Raw genomic sequence first — 19,967 nt, forward strand, 5'->3', positions numbered from 1 at the left:
GGAAGGAAAAAGGTTAATCTCTGCTCCTGAAAAGAGGCAGGGTCCAGAAATCTGGCTATTTCCTGTGTCTATTTGTTCTGGTAATTGGTTTAACAAGCAACAGCTACTGTTGTGATTTAATTATTTGTATTGTGTTTGATTTTTTTCCTGCCTCATGGTTACTTTTTCTATCTGGGGAAGGGGTCTTCCTTCACTGCTTTAGTGGTATCTGGCACTGTCCTTTTGGGGTGTACTTCCAAGAGGCAGGATGCAAGCTTGGCACTGATTTTTTTACTGCCTTTCTGGAGGGCATGTTATCTTTCCTTAAATCTGGATGATTTCCTTAGGATATCTTGTGAGGTGAGTGAGACCAGTTGGTATCTTTAAATGGATCTAAGGATTGCTTCTCCTAAGTGTGCTCTTTCTGGAGAGCTTAAATGCCCTCTCTGCTAAAGAGTTTCACTTTATGAGCAAGAGTTGGCTGCTGATAGTTATCTTTGCATTTTAACTATTTTAATTCCTCAAGGTGGTCTGGCACCCTGTCTGATTTGTAACTCTGGCTTCCAGGTCTTTTTAATCTAATGATTGGTATTTAGGACAGCTTTTTGCAAGCAAAAAAGCTTTTTGTATTTTTGTAAGGTAATCCTTGACTTACAACAGTTCATTTAGTGATCATTCAAAGTTACTATGGCACTGAAAAAAGTGACTTATGACTGTTTTTCACACTTACAACCATTGCAGCATCCTCACTGTCATGAGAGGCCAGGTGAAGAGAAATGGCCCTTGATGTGAGTGATGTCGAGTTGTCCACGCCCACCCAGTAACATGACCACCAAGCCATGCCCATAAACTAAACCACGCCCACAGAACCAGTTGTTAAAAAATTTGAATCCCACTCCTGGTACCAAAGACCAGTTGCTCCCAACCTGAAGCACCCCAGCGTGGCTAATACATTTTATTAATTTATATGGATCAATAATTCATTACCTTTAAATGTTCTGCAGCCCATCATTATAAGTAGAAATATGTTAGTAGTGTAATATTTCCAGAGAAAAAGCTACGAAAGATTAGGTTAACAACTCTTAATGCTTTTGTGTCTATGTAGTTACAGTGGGCTCTAGCACTTAGATCATTAGAGATGAGTACTCCAAGATCCTTGACAGAGTTTGGATCATCAACAAAGTCTTCACTATTCAGCCTGTATTTTATTTTCTGATTTTTTTTTTGCCAATATGTAAGACAGAGCATTTATTTGTTGAGATTTTAAGTTGCCATTTGTTTGACCATTCTGATACATAGTCGGGGTCTTTTTGAAAGGTAGCAGTATTGTCTGTAGTATTGAAGAGCTTTACATCATCAGCGAAGAGAAGGCAGTTGCTCTTAATATGATCACAGAAGTCATTTATGTAGAGTATGAAGAGAGTTGGTCCTAGAACACTGCCTGGGAACACCACTGTTGACAGGTACAGAATTTGATAGGACGCTCCCAATTTTGACCATTTGTTGTCTGTTTGACAGGAATGCTTCTATCCAGTTATGCAGGTGTCCAGAGATACCGTAAGATTTTAGTTTTAGGAGTAGTTTGTTGTGTACCACTGAATCAAAGGCTTTACAGAAGTCTATCTAGATTGCGTCTATTGCTTTGCCCTGATCGAGTTGTGTAGTCCATATGTTTTTGCAGTTTAAGAGTTGCAGATTACAGGACAGTTTTTTTCTGAAACCAAATTGTTTATTAGAGAGTAGGTTGTTTGTCTCTAAGTGGAGGATGATGGATTGGTTAATAATTGATTCCATGACTTTAGAGGTGACACAGCATAAAGGGATTGGTCTGTAATTTTCAACTAGGCTGGGGTCTCCCTTTTTGAAGATGGGGATGACTGTGGCTTGTGACTATAGTTTTGGCAAGGAACTGGTCGTGAAAGATTTTTCAAAGATTACGCTTAGAGGTTCAGCTATGGCAGTGGATAGCTTTTTTGAGAAGTAGGCATATATTCTGTCTGGTCCAATAGATAAAGATGGCTTTAGATTGCATAGTGCTTTTCAACATTGTCTTCTGTAAAATCGATATGTATTAGATCATTGTAGTTGTCTGTGGTTTGACTAGGAAATACTGGGCATGATCCATTGCTGTTTACAAATACTGAGCCAAAGACTGTGTTAAAGAGGTTGGCTTTAATGGTGTCATCGTTGCAGTCTTTACCATTAGGTTCTTTCAGGGGTGGGATGGACCTTGAGTCTTTTAGTTTGTTGTTTACAAAATTGTAGAAAGCGTGGGTGGAATTGGTGCCTAGAAGGTTTTCCTCTTGTTTAATGTGAAGTTGGCAATGTGACCAGATTTGTTTTTCCACTAAAGTGATTTCTTTTTGGATTGAAGCTTCCTTATTGTTATGGGTAATTTATTTTTTATGGTTTTGGGAGTTGTTATTAGTACATATAGTTTGAAGACTCTTTTGACTTCAAGTAAAAGTATGTTGTAATGGTCTTCAACAGTATTGCATCCAGTGAATAGAGATTGCCAATCAAGAGATGAGAGATTGTTGTCTATAAGATCATAGTTGCCTTTTTTTGAAGTTATAATTGGGGATTACATCATTGTGATGATTTTTGTGTGGGCGTATGTTGAGACAAAAGTAAATCATATTGTGGTCACTGTTAGAAAAGGGTTCTTTAATTTGTATTCTGTAAATTGAATTCAAACTATTGCAGAAGATGAGATCGAGGCAGTTGTTAAGCCTAGTATTGTTGGTTACTAGTTGTTCCAGTCCCAGGTTTGTTACAGCATTGTAGAAGGTTGCATGTATGGGTTCAGTTTTACATTTGTTTAGGGTCCAGTTAAAATTAAGTGGTGCCATAACTTTGTTCTTAGAAGCAAGGCCATATCTTTTTGTAGACCAGCTTTGAGGGTATGCTTTAATAAAATCTTCATTGAAGTAAAATACTCCTTTAAAGATTTACATAGCCTAATTGTCAACATTTGTCTCAAAGATCTGAGACAAATGGCTTGATAGGCAACAAATTAATTTTCAGTTTCCTTGTTTTCTTCAGAAATGGAAAGTAGTCTGAAAGTACAAGTGTCAGAAAGCATTGCTTTTTAAAAGCACACAGAAAGAAAGGGAGGGATTAAAAACACTGTTCACTTCAGATCCTTTTAATAATCATCCTTCCAAATTGGACTTTTTTCTGTTTGTGAAAATCTGCCAATTAATTGGAAAATTATTAAACTCTTTGGCCGGGATTGTCACATTTACTTAATATACACAATGTGTCTTGTGGTATTATTTCTCCTGGCAAAGTTCACTGGTGTAGTCAGTGCCTCTGTGCCTCTGTGGTAGGTGGATATAGTCATATTTTATATCTCCCATAATGATCCAAAGCAGTGCTGTTGTCAGACTGGAACACTGCAGAGAAAGTAAAATGATAGTGATTCTTAGCACTAATCAGTGATGACAAAGTCCATCTGAGGCTCAGTAATACTCTCAAAATAGGACTGAAGAAACATTAATGCAATTATGATGAGTGCCCCAAGAAATGGAGTCAAGTATACCTATAATAAGAAATACAAAAAAGGATTTCCTAGCAATTTATTTAAATAGAACCTGTGAGATGTAACACCCGAATTATTCAATACTCACAACACAAACAGGTCTGGTTCACAATTCAAAGGTTTATTAAAGAAAATAAGCATTTGCAAACGGGCCTTCAAGTCCCTTCCAAAGTGGGTTGGGTACAAGAAGAATATTCAAACAATACATTTTATACCCCTGCACATAACATTCCATACCTAAGAAGCCCTCCCCACACAATAAGCCCTCCCCACTTATTCTCTATATTCTAAACTACAAGCTTGAGGGTAAGCATGACATTGTTTTCTGTGTTTCTGTGTCTTGGTTTTGCTGTTGGCTGCTGGGCTTTCCCTTGGGAGGATATCCTTTATCTTACTTACTTGTTGCTTAGCCCAGGCAGATCTTCCCGTTCTCCAAGAAGATTATAACAATGAATCACGTACTTGTGACTGAACACCTTTTAGGTTATAGGGTGGGGATTTTATGCAGAAAGAGAGAAAAAGAGGACGCTAACAGAAAAGCATCAGAAAGAGCAGACAAATCTTCTAGTCTAGCCACATAAAAATTCCATTGTAAAAGTAACTTATGAGTTTTTTTCTCTCAATCCCATTGCACAAAGTTAGGAAGAATGGCCTATATCATTAAGACAAGAAAATATTCTGACAAGAAAAAAAATAGAGATAAATGATTTTTTCCATCTCAATGAACATATGATCAACATCCTAGTGGAGTCAGTTATAAAGCAGGATTTGGTGTACCTAGTCCTCAGTTTATGACCACCATTGAGCCCAAAATTTATGTTGTTAAGTGAGACATTTGTTAAGTGAGTTTTGCCCATTTTATGACTTTTCTTGCCACAGATGTTAATTGAATCACTGAAGTAGATAAGTTAGTAATGCAGTTGTTAAGTGAGCCTGACTTCCCCACTGACTTTGCTTGTGAAGTCGCAAAAGGTGATCACATGACCTTAGGACACAGCAATGGTCATAAGAATGAACTAGTTGTCAAGCATCTGAATTTTGATCACATGATCATGGGGATGCTGCAAAGATTGCAACTGTGAAAAAGAGTCATAAGTCACATATTTCAGTGCTGTTGTAACTTTGAATGGTCACTAAATGAATTGTTGTAAGTCGAGAACTACCTGTATTCTTCTCTGATAAAGGTATTTACATTTAAGCAGAGTTTGAACAGCTATAAGTGAGACATATGATAGCTGCATTAAGAGTTGGATTTAGTGAGTACAAAGGTTTATTTTTGGTAACTATGGGGAAAATCCTTGGTGTTGCAGATTTCTATTCCTATTTCTCAAATCATTTCCTTGACTAACTGTTCTGGGGACAGTAGAGAGATGATAGGTTGTAGTCTGTAGTGGCATCCAGCCAGTACTTTTGAAGTGGATCTTGTGTAGGCATTGAATTAATTGTAAAGATAACTTCCCTTGAGAGGAGTTTATACCAAAATATGTCAAAAATAAAATAAAGGATTCTGATTTTGACTCCACAGCTGTTGTTGCTTTTCATGCATATTTTTACAACAGTTCAGTTGCTCTTGGCATGTTAAATTGATTAGACTAGGTTGATTAGACTGAAATTGGCTTGATACAACTACATTATAAATTATTCTCCTCCCAAATTAAAAAAATTATTATAAACATTATTAACATGTTTGAAGTTGTCCCCTTGACCCTTAAAGGCAGGCAATTCTCAGTCTGAACTAGCAGTGAGGACCAAATAAAACTGACAAGTCTGCATTTGAATTACCATACTGTTGATGTACAGTTTGATTGGTATGGGAAAACATCATATTGACAATATTACTGCACTTGGTGAGAGAGCTTGAAATGATGAGGAAGCTTTACAAATTAAAGCACTTCTCTTAGGTTCGTTGATTTATTGATTGATTGATTATATAACATCAGGTCACTGTTCACTCTTAGTGGCCAAATAGATTTTCCCCAGGATGATCTGTCCTCAACATGAATTTTACATCCTTTTTTCCAGTAATGAACTCAACACCTTATAACTGAGTCCACCAAGCTTTTGATCACCCTTTTCTCCTTCCTTCTACTTTTCCCAGTGCTAGAGGCTTATTCAGAGAACTAGTTGTTCACATAATATATCCAAAGTAAGATAATTTGAGTCTGGTCATTTGTGCCTTGAATACGAACTGTAGGTTGATTTGTTGATACAATATTTCTTTGTGTTCTTGGTTGTCTGGCATTCTTAGGAGTTTTCTCCAACACCAAATTTCAAAATCATCAATATTCTTTCAATCCTGCTTCATCAAAGCCCATCCTAGTTTGTATAACATATCAATGCATAGCTAAACTATAATTTACTGCGTAAATCACCCATGTAAGCTGCAAACTGGTACTGGTCCAAGACCTGTTAGAAACTAGGCTGTGTACCACTAACCCCATTATTATATATACTATCAGCAGAAGTACTGTTGACTCAAATCAGACAGAACCAGGAGATAAAAGGATTGATTACTAAAAAAGAAAAATATAAAGTGCAAGCCTTCACAGACAATATGGCATTTATTATAGAAGATCCAATTGAAACAGGTAGTATACTAATTCATAAAATAGAAGGATTTGGAATGGTAGCAGGGCTTAGAATTAATAAGGAAAAGATGAAAATAATAGCCAAAAACCTCACCAAGAGTTAAAATGAAGAACTAGAACATAAACTAGGGATGCAGATAGCAAAAAAAGTGAAGTATTTAGGAGTTTGGCTCATGGTGAAGTGCACTGTCATTATTAGGAAGAATAACAGCCACAAAAATGTCTATATTACCAAAATTTCTTTATTTATTTCAAACTATTCCAGTTAAATTAGAAAAGACCTTTTTCGATAATCTTAATAGAATGACAGCAAAATTTATCTGGCAGGGTAAAAAGCCCAGAATAAAAATGAAATTACTACAAGATATGAAGAGCAGAGGAGGCTTTGGATTGCCAAATTGGGAAATATATTATAGTGCAGCAACATTAGTTTGGCTAAAAGATTGGATTAATTTAAAGAACAAAAGAATATTAGCTATAGAAGGTCATGACCTTCAAAGGGGATGGCATGCCTTTTTTGGGGGACATAGGACCTACTAAGCAAAAATATTTCCACAGACATCTGATTAGAGATTCATTGATATACAATTGGATCAAGCTTAAAAAGAAGCACTATATAAAAATCCCAATTTGGCTAACTACAATGGAAGTGACGATCCACCCAAATAATTAGACCTGAACAAAATGTTAAAATATAAAGACTTATTGGATACAAATGAAAATTTAAAAACAATACAGGAGCTCCAAGAACAAGGGCTACAAGTAGACTGGTGGGCTTATCTTCAAATACAAAGTCGATATAAAAAGGATGTAAAGGAGTATGGAATATACTTGAAACCTCAACAATTAGACAAAATTTTATTAGGCCCAGATAAAAAAAATATTACCAAAATTTACAAGTATCTCCTAGAAGTAGAATTAGAAGAAGTAGTGAAAGGATGCCTAATCTCATGGGGTCAAAATATTGGTCATAACATAAAGTTATCAGAGTGGGAGACTGTATGGAATAGAAACCTCAAATTAACAAAATCAGTAACATACAAAGAAAATTCATATAAAATGTTCTATAGGTGGCACTTACCCCCTTCGAGATTAACGAAAATGTACTCTAAAATGAGTTCCATATGTTGGAAATGTAAAAAAAAAGAGGGAACATGTTGTGAATCGAGCGAAATGAGAGGCTTAGACCAGAGCATACAAGTAACAGGCTTTATTCAAAGAATAAAGGGTTGTCGCGTCTGCTAGCTAACAAGCAGACTTGCCAGCGAACAACAACTGGCTCAGCCCGACAGCCGGCTTTTATAGCCGACTGTCAAACGGAGCCAACCAATGGGAGCTGCTGGTGCTCCCGCTCAAAGAATGGACCTGGTTGGGAACACCAACCAGTCCCAAAGACATAACACCCCTTCCCCCTAGATGGGAACATGCATAGTCCTTGAGATACGCCGGTGGTCTGTGTTGGCGACCGGAGCGTCGTAGCTCAGGAGAGCCACTGGGTGGCAACGAGTCCGTGGAGCCCTGGTCAGAGGACGTTGGGGAGCGAGCTTGACTCGGCGCCGGATCTTGGACCCGGGGAAAGTCCCTGCCTTCGGGCTGGCTTGGAGAACAGTCTCTGCCCGAATGGCTGGTGACCTCGCTGGGTGGTAGTGGTGGAGTCTCAAGCTGGCAGTCCCGGTCTACTGCCGGCTCCCTCTGCTCTGTTGGGAATGGCTGGTCCCTTGGGAAACTCTCGACTGGACTCCGGTGGGGAACTTGAAAACTGTCCGGTGGAAATGGCTCTGAGCTGGTCAGACCGCTCCGTCGCCTCCTCAGTTGGTCCAGGTGCCTCCGCCACACGTGACCGTCTTCCAGCTGGACCCGATAGGATCTCGGACCTGTGACAGCCACGACCTTCCCCGGCACCCACAGAGGATCCCCCGCGTAGTTCCTAGCAAAGACTAGGTCCTGTAATGCAAAATCTCTGACCAGACTGTCAGACCCCAAAGGGGTGTCTGGGCAGTAGTGGGGGTGTAGCCTGTCTAAGGTAGTCCTCAGGCGTCTCCCCATTAACAGTTCGGCCGGGGACTTGTTCATAGTTGTGCAAGGTGTAGTATGCTGGCTTAGGAGGAAACGAGACAGTTTAGAATGCCAGTCTTCTTGGCCGAACCTGGCCAGTGCCTCCTTAGCCGATCTGACTGCTCTCTCTGCCAACCCGTTGCTAGCAGGGTGAAAGGGGGCCGTGAGGACGTGTCTGATGCCCAGATTGGTGACATACCTGCTAAATTCACTCGAAGTGAACTGGGGGCCATTGTCGGAGACCAGTGTGTCAGGAAGTCCGTGAGTCACGAAAAAACGAGTCAGGGCTTTAGCAACTGCCTGGGTGGTGGTCGTGGGAAGTAAGGCCACATCTATCCACTTAGAATACGAGTCCATGACCACCAAGAAAGTCTTGCCATGCATTGGCCCGGCCAGGTCGATGTGAAGCCGTGACCATGGGGCGTTGGCACTTTCCCACTTGGTGGGTGTGGTGGCTGGCGGGGCTGCCCTAGATTCCTGACAGGGTCGACATGCGCTTACCCACTTGGCGATCTGATCCCGGGCCACCAGACGTAACTGCGAGCCAACGCCTTCATCCGTACGATGCCCAGATGGCCCTCGTGCAGCACCTTCAGGATGGGTATGCGAAGGGTGGTTGGGATGACGACTCTGGTACCCCACAACAGGCATCCTTGCAACTTAGAAAGCTCCTGCTGGCGAGTTTTAAATGGGGTGAAATCAACTGAATAGTTAGTTTCCGGCCACCCCCTCCCTACCCAGTCCAGAACCTGGGCGATTGTTTTGTCCTTTTTTGAATGTGCCGCGATGTCGTCTGCAGTCACTGGCAGCTTGAGTTCGTTGACCTCGAAAATAGCATGCACAGGAGCTGGGTCCTCGACTGGGGCCGGCAAGGGACAGCGGCTGAGGGCATCTGCGTGGCTCAGATTCTTTCCGGGACGATAGACCAGTTTGTACGAGTAAGCCGCCAGGAACAAGGTCCATCTAGTCATCCTGGGTGACAATACCTGTGGAGTTTGCTTGTCCCCTGATAACAGTCCTAGAAGCGGCTTGTGATCGGTAATGAGTTCGAAATGGTGCCCGAATAGGAATTCGTGAAATTTTTTGACTGCTGCTACTGCAGCTAGGGCCTCTTTATCTATTTGGCTGTAATTACGTTCAGTCGCTGAGAAAGTTCTTGAAAAGAAAGCAATTGGTGCCTCGGAGCCATTGGGGAGTCTGTGGCTTAAGACAGCTCCTATCCCAAAAGGGGATGCGTCTGCGGCTAGGACCAAGGGAAGGCGTTGGTCAAATTGGATTAAGACAGCCTCAGAGGTGAGTAGAGATTTGACTGCCTTAAATGCATGGTTTTCTTTGGGTCCCCAGTGCCATGGTGTGTTTTTATCTAAGAGTCTGTGCAGCGGTTCAGCGACTGAGGCTTTGTGTGGGAGGAACGAAGCGTAGAAATTCAATAACCCCAGGAAGGCTTGTAACTCGGTTTTGTTGGTAGGCGTGGGTGCGGTGCCCTGGATCTCAGCTGCTGATTGGGCTGAGAGTTCAGCAGCTAAGGCTTCCTCAACGGCCTGGGAGAGATTTAAATCTTTTCTGGCCAGCAAACGTCTTTGGAGCCTTAGATCTCTTACCCCACAGACGAGTTGGTCGAGCAGCATATCGTCCAAATAGTTCTTAAACTCACAATGTAGAGCTGCTGTCCTCAGGGCAGCCATGTATTGGTTGATGGATTCCCCCTCGGCTTGCTTCCTCATTCTAAACGTGAAACGTCTAGCGATCTGGGACGGTTTCGGTGAGTAGTGGTTGGAAAGTGTTTCCAGCAGCTCAGTCCACGGGATGTTCCTGATCTCTCATGGTGCGAAAAGTGCTGTGGCGGTGTCGAAGACTGCAGCCCCACAGTAGCTGAGGAAGTAGGATTTCTTCCTATGCTCTGCAGCATCAGCCAAACCGATGGCATCGATAAAATGGTTGAAGCGATTCTTATACGAATCCCATTTTTCCTCATCGGGCTTGAATGGTGGGAATGCCGGATTGACATTCATTCTGGATCCCTCAGTCTCTTAGCAGACTGGTCTGTCTCTCTGGGTGTTCGTGGCCCTGGTTTAACGCTAACCATGAGCGTTGGCGGCTGTGGCTACAGCGCCCTAAACTCGCTCAGTGACTCCAGCCTTCGTGAAGGCAGTTTGTATTTTCGCGCTCTCTGCGAGCGTTTGGCGGCTGTGGCTACAGCGCCATAACTGACAGCAATTCGAATTTCGCGCTCCCTGGAGAGCGTTGGCGACTGTGGCTATAGTGCCGTAACTGACAGCAATTCGAATTTTCGCGCTCCCTAGAGAGCGTTGGCGACTGTGGCTACATTGCTGAACTTCACTTGAGTGGTTGAATTCAAACGGCGCTGTAGCGTTCTAACTCGAGCGGCTACAACACTCGTGACTTTCACTCTCAGATAGCAGCGATCTGAGCCGAGCTCTCTGCGAGCGATACGGCTGCGGTTCAGCGTGGTGATTCTGGTAGCGTGATTCTCAGCTCTTTGAATGAGTGCTTCTGGCTAGCCTGCCAATCCCACCTTCGTCGCCAGTGTTGTGAATCGAGCGAAATGAGAGGCTTAGACCAGAGCATACAAGTAACAGGCTTTATTCAAAGAATAAAGGGTTGTCGCGTCTGCTAGCTAACAAGCAGACTTGCCAGCGAACAACAACTGGCTCAGCCCGACAGCCGGCTTTTATAGCCGACTGTCAAACGGAGCCAACCAATGGGAGCTGCTGGTGCTCCCGCTCAAAGAACGGACCTGGTTGGGAACACCAACCAGTCCCAAAGACATAACAGAACATATTATCATGTGGTGGTCTTGCCCAGAGGCTCGAAAATACTGGCTCAAAATTCAAAATTGGCTACAGGAAATCACCAATGAACAACTAGGCCTAGAACCAGAACTTTTCCTATTGGGGATCTTCAAAAACACAACAACATGTAAAGAGTACAAAATACTTATTATTACAAATGCTGACTGCTGCCAGGATTGCCTTAGGCCAGTGTTGGAAACAGCCATATACACCTGTATAGAGAAACTGGTTATACAAAAAGTTATGAATTGTGCTGAAATGGATAAATTAACGCTGAGTTTAAAAGATACGGAATCTTCAATATTTTATAAAGTATGGGAACAATGGTATAGCAGAATAGATCGGTGACAGATTAAGGATAAGTCATTATTAAATATAGAATATAGAAAAAATAAGAATATAATTATGCACAAATTAATATTTGTCAATATTGCACAAATGATTGTTACACAATAAGCAGCACAAACAGCTGTTATTTTTTTATGTTTTTAATGTAATAAAATTCAATAAAGTTTATTTTAAAAAAAGAAGTGTTGGAGGTACTGCTTCTGTGTCTCCATCTGCAAATTCAAGGTTGGGGCAGATTGCTTAGCAACAAGAAACAAAACATAAGGAAGATGATCTAAGACTTGGGATTAGTGCTGGGCTGAAATAAATCTTTAATTTTATACATTCATATCAAGTCCTCAAAAGAGCCAGTTTGGTAGTGGTTAAGGCACAGGGCTAGGCCCTTAATTTAGCCATGAAACCAGCTGGGTGACTTAGAGCTTCTTCCTCAGTCTTGGGGAGCAGGCAAGAACAACTCATTTCTGAAAATACTGTCAAGAAAAGTTTGGAGTCAAGGCAGGAATCAAGACCGACTAAGGAGCACCAAACAATAGGCATTTCCAATTTTCTGTACTTGTGTTATGGTTTGTTTCTATGTCCTATAATAATGCACATTTATGGTAGAACTGATGTCAGGTCCCACATATATCTACAAGGATGCTGGCATTTTGGTGGGAGGAAGGAATGATCTATATATTAAGTTTCTGTTTCCTGCATTACTGTGCTAATCTCTATATGGATCACCATCGCCTATCGCTGCCTCTGCACACCCCATTTTCAGCCTGTTCCAATCCCCATCACCTGGAACAGGCTGAAAATGGGGTGTGCGGAAACGGTGATAGGCAATGGCAATCCCTGCAACCTGAAACAGTTGATCGTCGGTATTCTGGGAGGCAGATCCAACCAACAATCAGCTGCTCATGCTAAATCAGGTTGTGCTGAAGCTGACCAGGCTGTTTATTGTTTGCTGCAAGGAGGCAAGTTGCTGGGGGGCAGAGGCAGATTTTTTTTTCTTGTTTTCCTCCCCCAAAGCTAGGTGTGTCTTATATTTCAGAGTGTCTTATAGTCCGAAAAATATGGTATGCTATTTTAAATATGAGGCTAAAGGTTCCCAATCTATATCAGCTTCCCCATTGCTAACTTACACTAAAAAAGCAACAAATACAATAAATGCCACTTATACTTTTAAACAAACTGACAGCTCATTCCAATTTGTTGAATAGATTTTAGAAGTGTGTGCAAAACACCTCCACTTTTTCTTCACTACATGCACTGTAATATAGAAAAGCTTTGTTTATTCACCATATGCCCTGAATAGCTGAGCAAAGTTAGCCTTGAATATCTGTTCAGGGTAATAAAATGTTAATTCAATAACTCTTTTTACTATATCTCTATGTCACTCTTCCATAATCTGATGTCTTCCGAATGTATTTTTAACTGATTGTGGCAGTTGAAAATTCAGAATACTTCTGGTGGAATAGTTTTGGAGAGATAGGTATGCTGCTCCATGGTTTCCAGCAGGGGTGGGCTTCAAAATTTTTAGCAAAGAGTTCTCTGCCCAGTTGCTGGCTGGGTATGGCCAGGTTGGGCATGGCCTAGTCAGGCTCCTGCACCACAGCGGGGGTGGGGGTGGGTTGCCCTCCCTAGGCTCCAAAGACTTTCCTTGAGCCTCCAGGAGGGTGAAAACAGGCCAGCTAGGAGTGGGATTTGGGGGTTCTCCGAACTGCAGAGAATCTTAGCTAGGGGCTCTCCCAAACCCCTGTGAACCCCCAGCAGCCCACCCCTGGTTTTCAGTAACACTCTTAAATTATTTTCTGCTTTTATAGAACTGGTCTGAGCATCAGGGTGGATTCACATAGCAAGCCAAATCAAAGCATGTTTTGATTTAACCCAGTGTGTTAGAGACTGAAGCATTTCATGTGTGCATATGAGGATTCCTAGAATTTAACTTGAACAAGAATTAGTGAATAAGATTGCATAATTATAACAAAAAGGAGATTTATTTAATGAATTAGATCACATGCACAGGCAAAATGTTGCAGCTACAAGGAGAAAGCCCGAGTGTTTAGGAACAAGTCATAAGAAACATCCTCAGATTAGCAATCTGTTAGATAAAGAGAAGGCAAAGTAACAAAGAAAGAATACAGAGGAAATCATTAAGTTTCTTTTTTTCTTTTCTTTTTTTGAATTTAAAAAGAAAACTTTATTAAAGATTAAAAAGGACACTATGTACAATACATAGAATACAACTTTACATTGCAGACAAAATCTCTCTATATAAATACATAATAGATAAACATATAAAACATATATGTTTCTAATCAACTAAGATGGTGTGATTTTTTTTATTGGTAATAATTTCTTCTTTGCCTAATTAAAAAAATTTTTCATGTATTTTTTGTAATACATTTCTTTTTGTTTGTTGGGAGCATATATTACAACTAATAGAATTTTCTTCTGTTCCCATACTACTTCTAATATAAATGTTCTCCCCACTGAATCTGTGTATAGTGCTTCTACTCCTTCTCTAACATATACTGCTACTCCTCTTTTTTTTTCTCCACTAGTGCTGCATATAATTTTCCTAATTTTTTATATTGTAAAAAAACTCTTATCTTGGGCTCTAACATGTACTTCCAGGAGACATACTATATCCATTTTTTGTTTCGCCAATTTCTTCAGAGTTTGATTCCCTTTCAATGGGGAGTTAAGTCTATTTATATTTACTGATAATATCTTCAAATTATTATCCATTTTCTCTCTTTGCCTTTACCAATTAGTTCCTGTTATTCCTTGCTTCTGTGTGTACTCTTGTTCTTACTCTGTTTTCTTCTTGTGGTCTTTCTTCCTCTTTCCTTTCCTCCTCTTCCTGCTCTCTTCCATTCTTTTCCAGTTGTTGATCATCTTGACTAGCCGATTCCAGTTCTTCTCTGCTATGGCCAAGTTCTTCTGTGCCTATTAGTTGTGCATGGAATTCTTTCACTTTCTCCAATGTGTCAAACTTAACTTTCTTCCCTTGCCATGACACCAACATTCTCTCTGGTGTAATCCACCTAAACAGTATATTGTTTTTGTTGAGTCGGGCAGCCAGAAAATGATATTCTTTCCTTTGTTCTCGAACTCTTTTCAGAATTTGTTTTGACATTATCATCTCTTTACCTTTATATGTCATAGGTTCCTCTCTAGTAATCTTGTAAATTATATCCCTCACCTTTTTCCAAGCAAAACAGACATGAACCTCTTTTGGTAAATCTTCTGGCGTAATTTATATAGACTCGGTAGACTTCGTCTCATTCATTGATTATCTCACTCTTCTCTCTTTAGAATGCCTCTGCAATAGTCTCTGCCATTATTTCTGTTAGATCTTCCTCCTTTGTCTCTACCACATTCTGAAAACATAGGTAGAACGAGGCTCTCTCAATCTCCAACTGGATCAGTGAGTTCTCTACTTGTTTGTTTCTTTCTTGCATTCTTTGATCTACTGACTCTAATTTCCATTCTGTTTTTTCCATTCTTTTTTCAATTGTTTGGAGTCTTTGTTTGTTCTTTTGTAAAACTTTTTGAATCTGGCCAACTTTCTCATCCAACTTCTGAATATCCTTTCTCACTTCTCTTTTCACATCTTCCATCTCTATTTTCATTTCTCCATGGTTCTTAGTCATGTTTTCCTGTAATTTCATCATCATCTCCTGTATTGTTAACAGGGTGGCTTGCATGGCCTGTGTGTTCATTGTAGCTGTTGTTTTCTTCATTGTAAGCATTCCTTCAATGGATCTTTGTGTAGATGGAGATGGAATCCCTACAGCTGTTGTTGGAGTGGGTTTCTTCCCTGTCTTCACTACTGTTGTTGTAATGCTTGTCATTTCTTGAATTAATTTAGTTTGTTGTCTTAATATTCTTTCTATCTTATCCCACAACACCATTCAATGCTCACTATTTCTCTAGATTCTATCACAGTTCTTATTCTTCCCTGTAATCTACTCCTCAATATCTTATATTAACTCTTGATTGAATCAAGAACTTTCACAAATTAATTAATCTATACAGTTTTACAAATCAATCCCAATATCCAAAGCTATTTATACTAATTCCTTGCCACTATATTACTTCTTAGTATTCTTATATATTTCTATTTGTTTTTACCTTAATACTTTATATTACTTTAATACATTTAATATTAAAATGTTTAAACAATTGATTACTTAACAATTAAACTTATTTAAATAGATTCTTATCACTAATAGTCAATTTAAATTTATAAAGTCACTATACTTATTTTACAATACATTTGATAGTAATAAGGATTTACTAAAATCAGAAAACAGTACAATTCCTAGGATAGTTCAGTCAGTAAGTTTCTTAGGAAATATCTATCTTAGGTTCTTTAACTTATATTATAGTATATAGCACTTAAACAGTAGCTTTTCTCTAAATATATTCTCCTTTACACTCTATTTGCCATATAAATCATTCAATATATATTCGAATATTTAAATATTATAACTTCTAATATAATCACTAAGGAAAAAGAGAAAAAAGAAGGAGAGAAAAGGAAAGAGGAGAAGCAAATAGAAATGTAGCTTAGTCACAGTACTTTTAAATATACAAGCAATATTTCTTATAATCACAATTTTCCTTTAGTTCTCTGCAAAGGTTATTCTATGTGTTCCAACCAGTTCACTTAAGTCTTACTGTAACGTTAGATGCAGTGTATTTAAAGAGTTAACTTTCACTCTCTTCTTCAAAATGTCCGACTTTCAATTTTCTGCACTGTCAGAGTCACTTTTTTTTCCTCCCCATGTTTAACTGCTACTATGTTTCTTCTTCTGTTACAATAATGTTGTTCTTTTAGGAACACAAAAGTTTCAATCTTCCTGTTTCAAACTATCCACTTTCACTTCCCCTCTTCTCTTAGTTCGTACATAGTCTATAACTTAATCTTCTTTATTCAGTCTTTCACTATTACTAGCACCCTTTCATCCTCTGCCTTATCCACTCTCCTCATTGTATTCAGTGTTCAGGTGCTGCTTTGAGCCTTTCCTCTCACCATCTCTTTCTGGGTTCATTTTGACAGTTCCACTCTCTTTCGGTCTCACTGCTCACACCGCTTCTTCACACCGTACTCTCTCTTTGCTTCCCTTTTCTATCTCATGTGTCATCTGGGTTGGCCACCAAAGTCTGACACTGGTTTCGAGGGCTCGTCCAATCACACTGCTGGGGATTGCACCTTCCCTCTTCAGCTCCGAAGGTTCCCCTCTCCATCACCAATCCCCCCGGGCATGATTTCACCACTGTTGCCCCCTGCAACGCTGAAGATTGGCAATGAAGAACAGAGCACTGTTCCCTCGTGCCGCTCAACCACACACCACCACCGGATTTCCACTCGGAAATAGTTAAGTTTCTATCTACCTTATAGCCCTCTTGTAGATCATTAGATGCTGATGAGTTAGGATGGTTGGATCTGAACTCCCAATACAATGTATGAACCTAATGAGATAAGATACTTAGAAAAGTGTATGGTTTAATTACTCTGTATCAAATATCTCATATTTATTACAATTTTTTGGAAATTCATTATATTATATTCATTTCTAATGTATTTATGAATGGAACATTATATAAAAGAGATTGGATAATCACTAAAACAAGGGTTTCTCTTCTGATGATTCTGTTTTGTGGTCAGTGTTGACTCTCAAGGATCAACTTGATACCAGTAAAAGTTGATACTAATATTTATAATGCTAATACTATTTAACTAATACCTCGGTTAAGATTGGCAGCCATGGGAGGAGGTCAGCAGCACAGGAGGTGGCAAGAGCCACAGCCCACACAGTGCAGGTGCGACCACTGGGCTAGTCCTCCAAGGAGCAGGCAGAGGAAGAAGGAGAGCCAGGCAGATGATCCAGCCTGCTGGATGTGCCGCACAGCCATCTACCCAGTTGTGACTGTGGCAAGCAAAGACAGATGGTGGAACAGAGTGGGCAGGCAGCTAGAGGAGACTCATTCTGCGTGTACAGAGCAGCTGGATGGGGTTGAGCTGACTGGTGGCTGTGGACATGCGCAAGAGGAGGGAGCAGGTGGCTTTGCATTTTTAACAATGAAACAGAACTGCTCCGAGGAGAAGCAGGGATATCCTGTACATCAGCCTGTTGCCTGTATTGAAGGGCAGAGATTACGTTCCTAAAGAGAGATACAGAGGAAGGGGGAGAGAAATGGGGGAGGGGCAGCCTGTAAAATGAAGTCACCTCTGTAATGTTTCCCATGGCTGTGCTTGCAATTCAACATATGAGCAGGAAAACCCAGCTCTGAGTGGTCATGCCTGACAGTGCCTTTCCTCCTTACTTGCCTATAACTGTGATGGGATGAGAAGCCATGCACCGCATCTGGTGGGCTAGATCACGTGCCTCCCTCCATGCGTCTATCTCTGCTTGCTGCTGGTGCCCCAAGGTAAGGCAGGTAGTGGGGTGGGAATAACTCCAAGCCACGGCTTCTGCATGCTTGGCCTCTGCTGTCCAAAGTCATCCTCCAGCTCTGCTGAACATGCAGGACAAGCCTCCCATGACCGCCAGCCCATTCCATTCCACTGTTTGTCTTTGCTTACCCACTGCTGCAATGGGGAAGGTGCTACATGGAATGTCCAGTGGACTACATCACATACCACCCTCCTCCCACACTTCTGCCTCTGCCTGCTGTTTGGGGGGATCCCAGAGTGCACCAGCCAAGGGGCCGAAGGGCTGCAGCTGCTGCCAGGCACTGTCAGCCCCTGCTGCTCACCACCTCTTGTATTTGCATCTGAGGTGTGAGGTCCCCGGCTGGGCTGATCACCCTGATACTGTTTTCCCCCCAAAATAAAGCCTAATGCATCTTTTGGAGCCAAACAAAAAATAAGACTAGATCTTATTTTCTGAGAAACACAATATACCGCTTCACAGTGTTTTATAACCCTCTCTAAGCAGTTTACAAAGTCTGCATATTGCCTGCAACAATCTGGGTTCTCATTTTACTGACCTTGGAAAAAGGGAAGGCTGAGTCAACCATGAGCTGGTGAGAGTCAAACTGCTGAACTAAAGGTAGCCAACAGTCAGCAGAATTAGCCTGCAATACTGCGTTCTAACCACTGTGCCACCAAATTTCTTGTTATATACATTGTACAATGTAATAAGAAATATATGCATATCTGAAATAGAACACATTAAAGGCTAAAATAGTTACGTCTAGCAACAAGAGTGAATGATTGCACATGGGAAAAATTAAGACAAGGACTTGAATTTGTGTACTTTGATAGACTGTTTACTACTAAAGTTGGGGAATGATACAATGTGGCCTGTAGAACAAAATGCATATTTATCAATAGAAATTAAAATAATCACATATAAGAGCATGCTTTTGCCCATTTTGCTATAAAGAAGGAATCATCATGATATATTAAAATTGTACCATGAATGCAGTGGAAATGGGTTAACTTAAAAAGAATGTGTGCTAAAGCAAGAACTGATAAAAAATGAACAGGAAGACTGAATTCAAAAGTGAACAGACTGCATAAAAGAATTATGTTGAAGCAGTATGGTCATAAAGAGAGAATGAATGTGGAACCAGTTGCAAAACAATTACATAGAGAAATAGTAAATGGGTGGACAATAAGGAATGACCAAGAAAAAACGTTGGATGGAGTTGGTAAGATCCTCAGAAACAGAATTAAAAAGCAAGAGCAATATATGATGTAGTGATTAAAGCAAGAATGGTTTGCAAGGTTAGACTATGGGGTTGGTATAATTTAATAACCTTATTTATTACTATTTATTATTCCCCTTTTCTTATGTTTTGCATGATGTTGTTTACACTTTAGAGTAATGTAAACAAAAAATTGACAGTCAGTTTGCTGTAGTGGTTAAAGCATTAGGGTAGAAATTGAGATTCTGTGAGTTCTAGTCCTGCCTTAGATAAAAGCCAACTAGGTGACTTTTCTCTTGTCGTTTTCTCTCAGCCCTAGAAAGAAGGCAATGACAAATCACTAGTGAAAAACCTTGCAAGGAAACTGCAGAGAAGTATACAATTAATCTCTGAGAATGAGACATGATTCTTCATCATCATCAGAAGAAATAATGTATGATAAAGCAAGAAATGATAGAAAATGCATGCATTTATGTGTGCAAAAGTGTGCAAGTAAGATTTTCTTGAAAGAAAATCCTGGTAGTATGACAAAACATATTTAATAGGCATCAGTGCCCTCTTGTGGTAAAGTCTTCCTTTTGAAGTTAATGCAACTAGCTTCTTAATTGATGCAGATCAGAACTGCATGGCTCATTCTTGAGTAGAAGTGTTATTTTGTTCTTTTAGCCCCTTCTTACTCTATGTTATACTAATGCATTCATTACCCAATGACTACAAACTAGATTTCTGGGCTTTACTGAGACTTAGAGAAACAAATTATCTCTCAATGAATTGGAAAGAAATCATGGATCCATTGCCTTTCACAGATGAATAGTTAGTTATTTAACAATAGCTTCACTTCTTCCCAAAAGGCAATTCTAAGAGGTTGTAATAGGAAGGTGAGATTTGTTCAACAGGGTTTTCCTTCTGGAGTTTCACAAGGTTTTATTTGTTCCCCTCCCCCAAACTCTGGGAAAGACAATCTGTTATTTGGTGATGATGCTTAGATTT

This window comes from Pseudonaja textilis, chromosome 5 (assembly GCF_049901715.1).
Source record: "Pseudonaja textilis isolate UNSWEBS1 chromosome 5, rPseTex1.2, whole genome shotgun sequence".
NCBI lineage: Eukaryota > Metazoa > Chordata > Lepidosauria > Squamata > Elapidae > Pseudonaja > Pseudonaja textilis.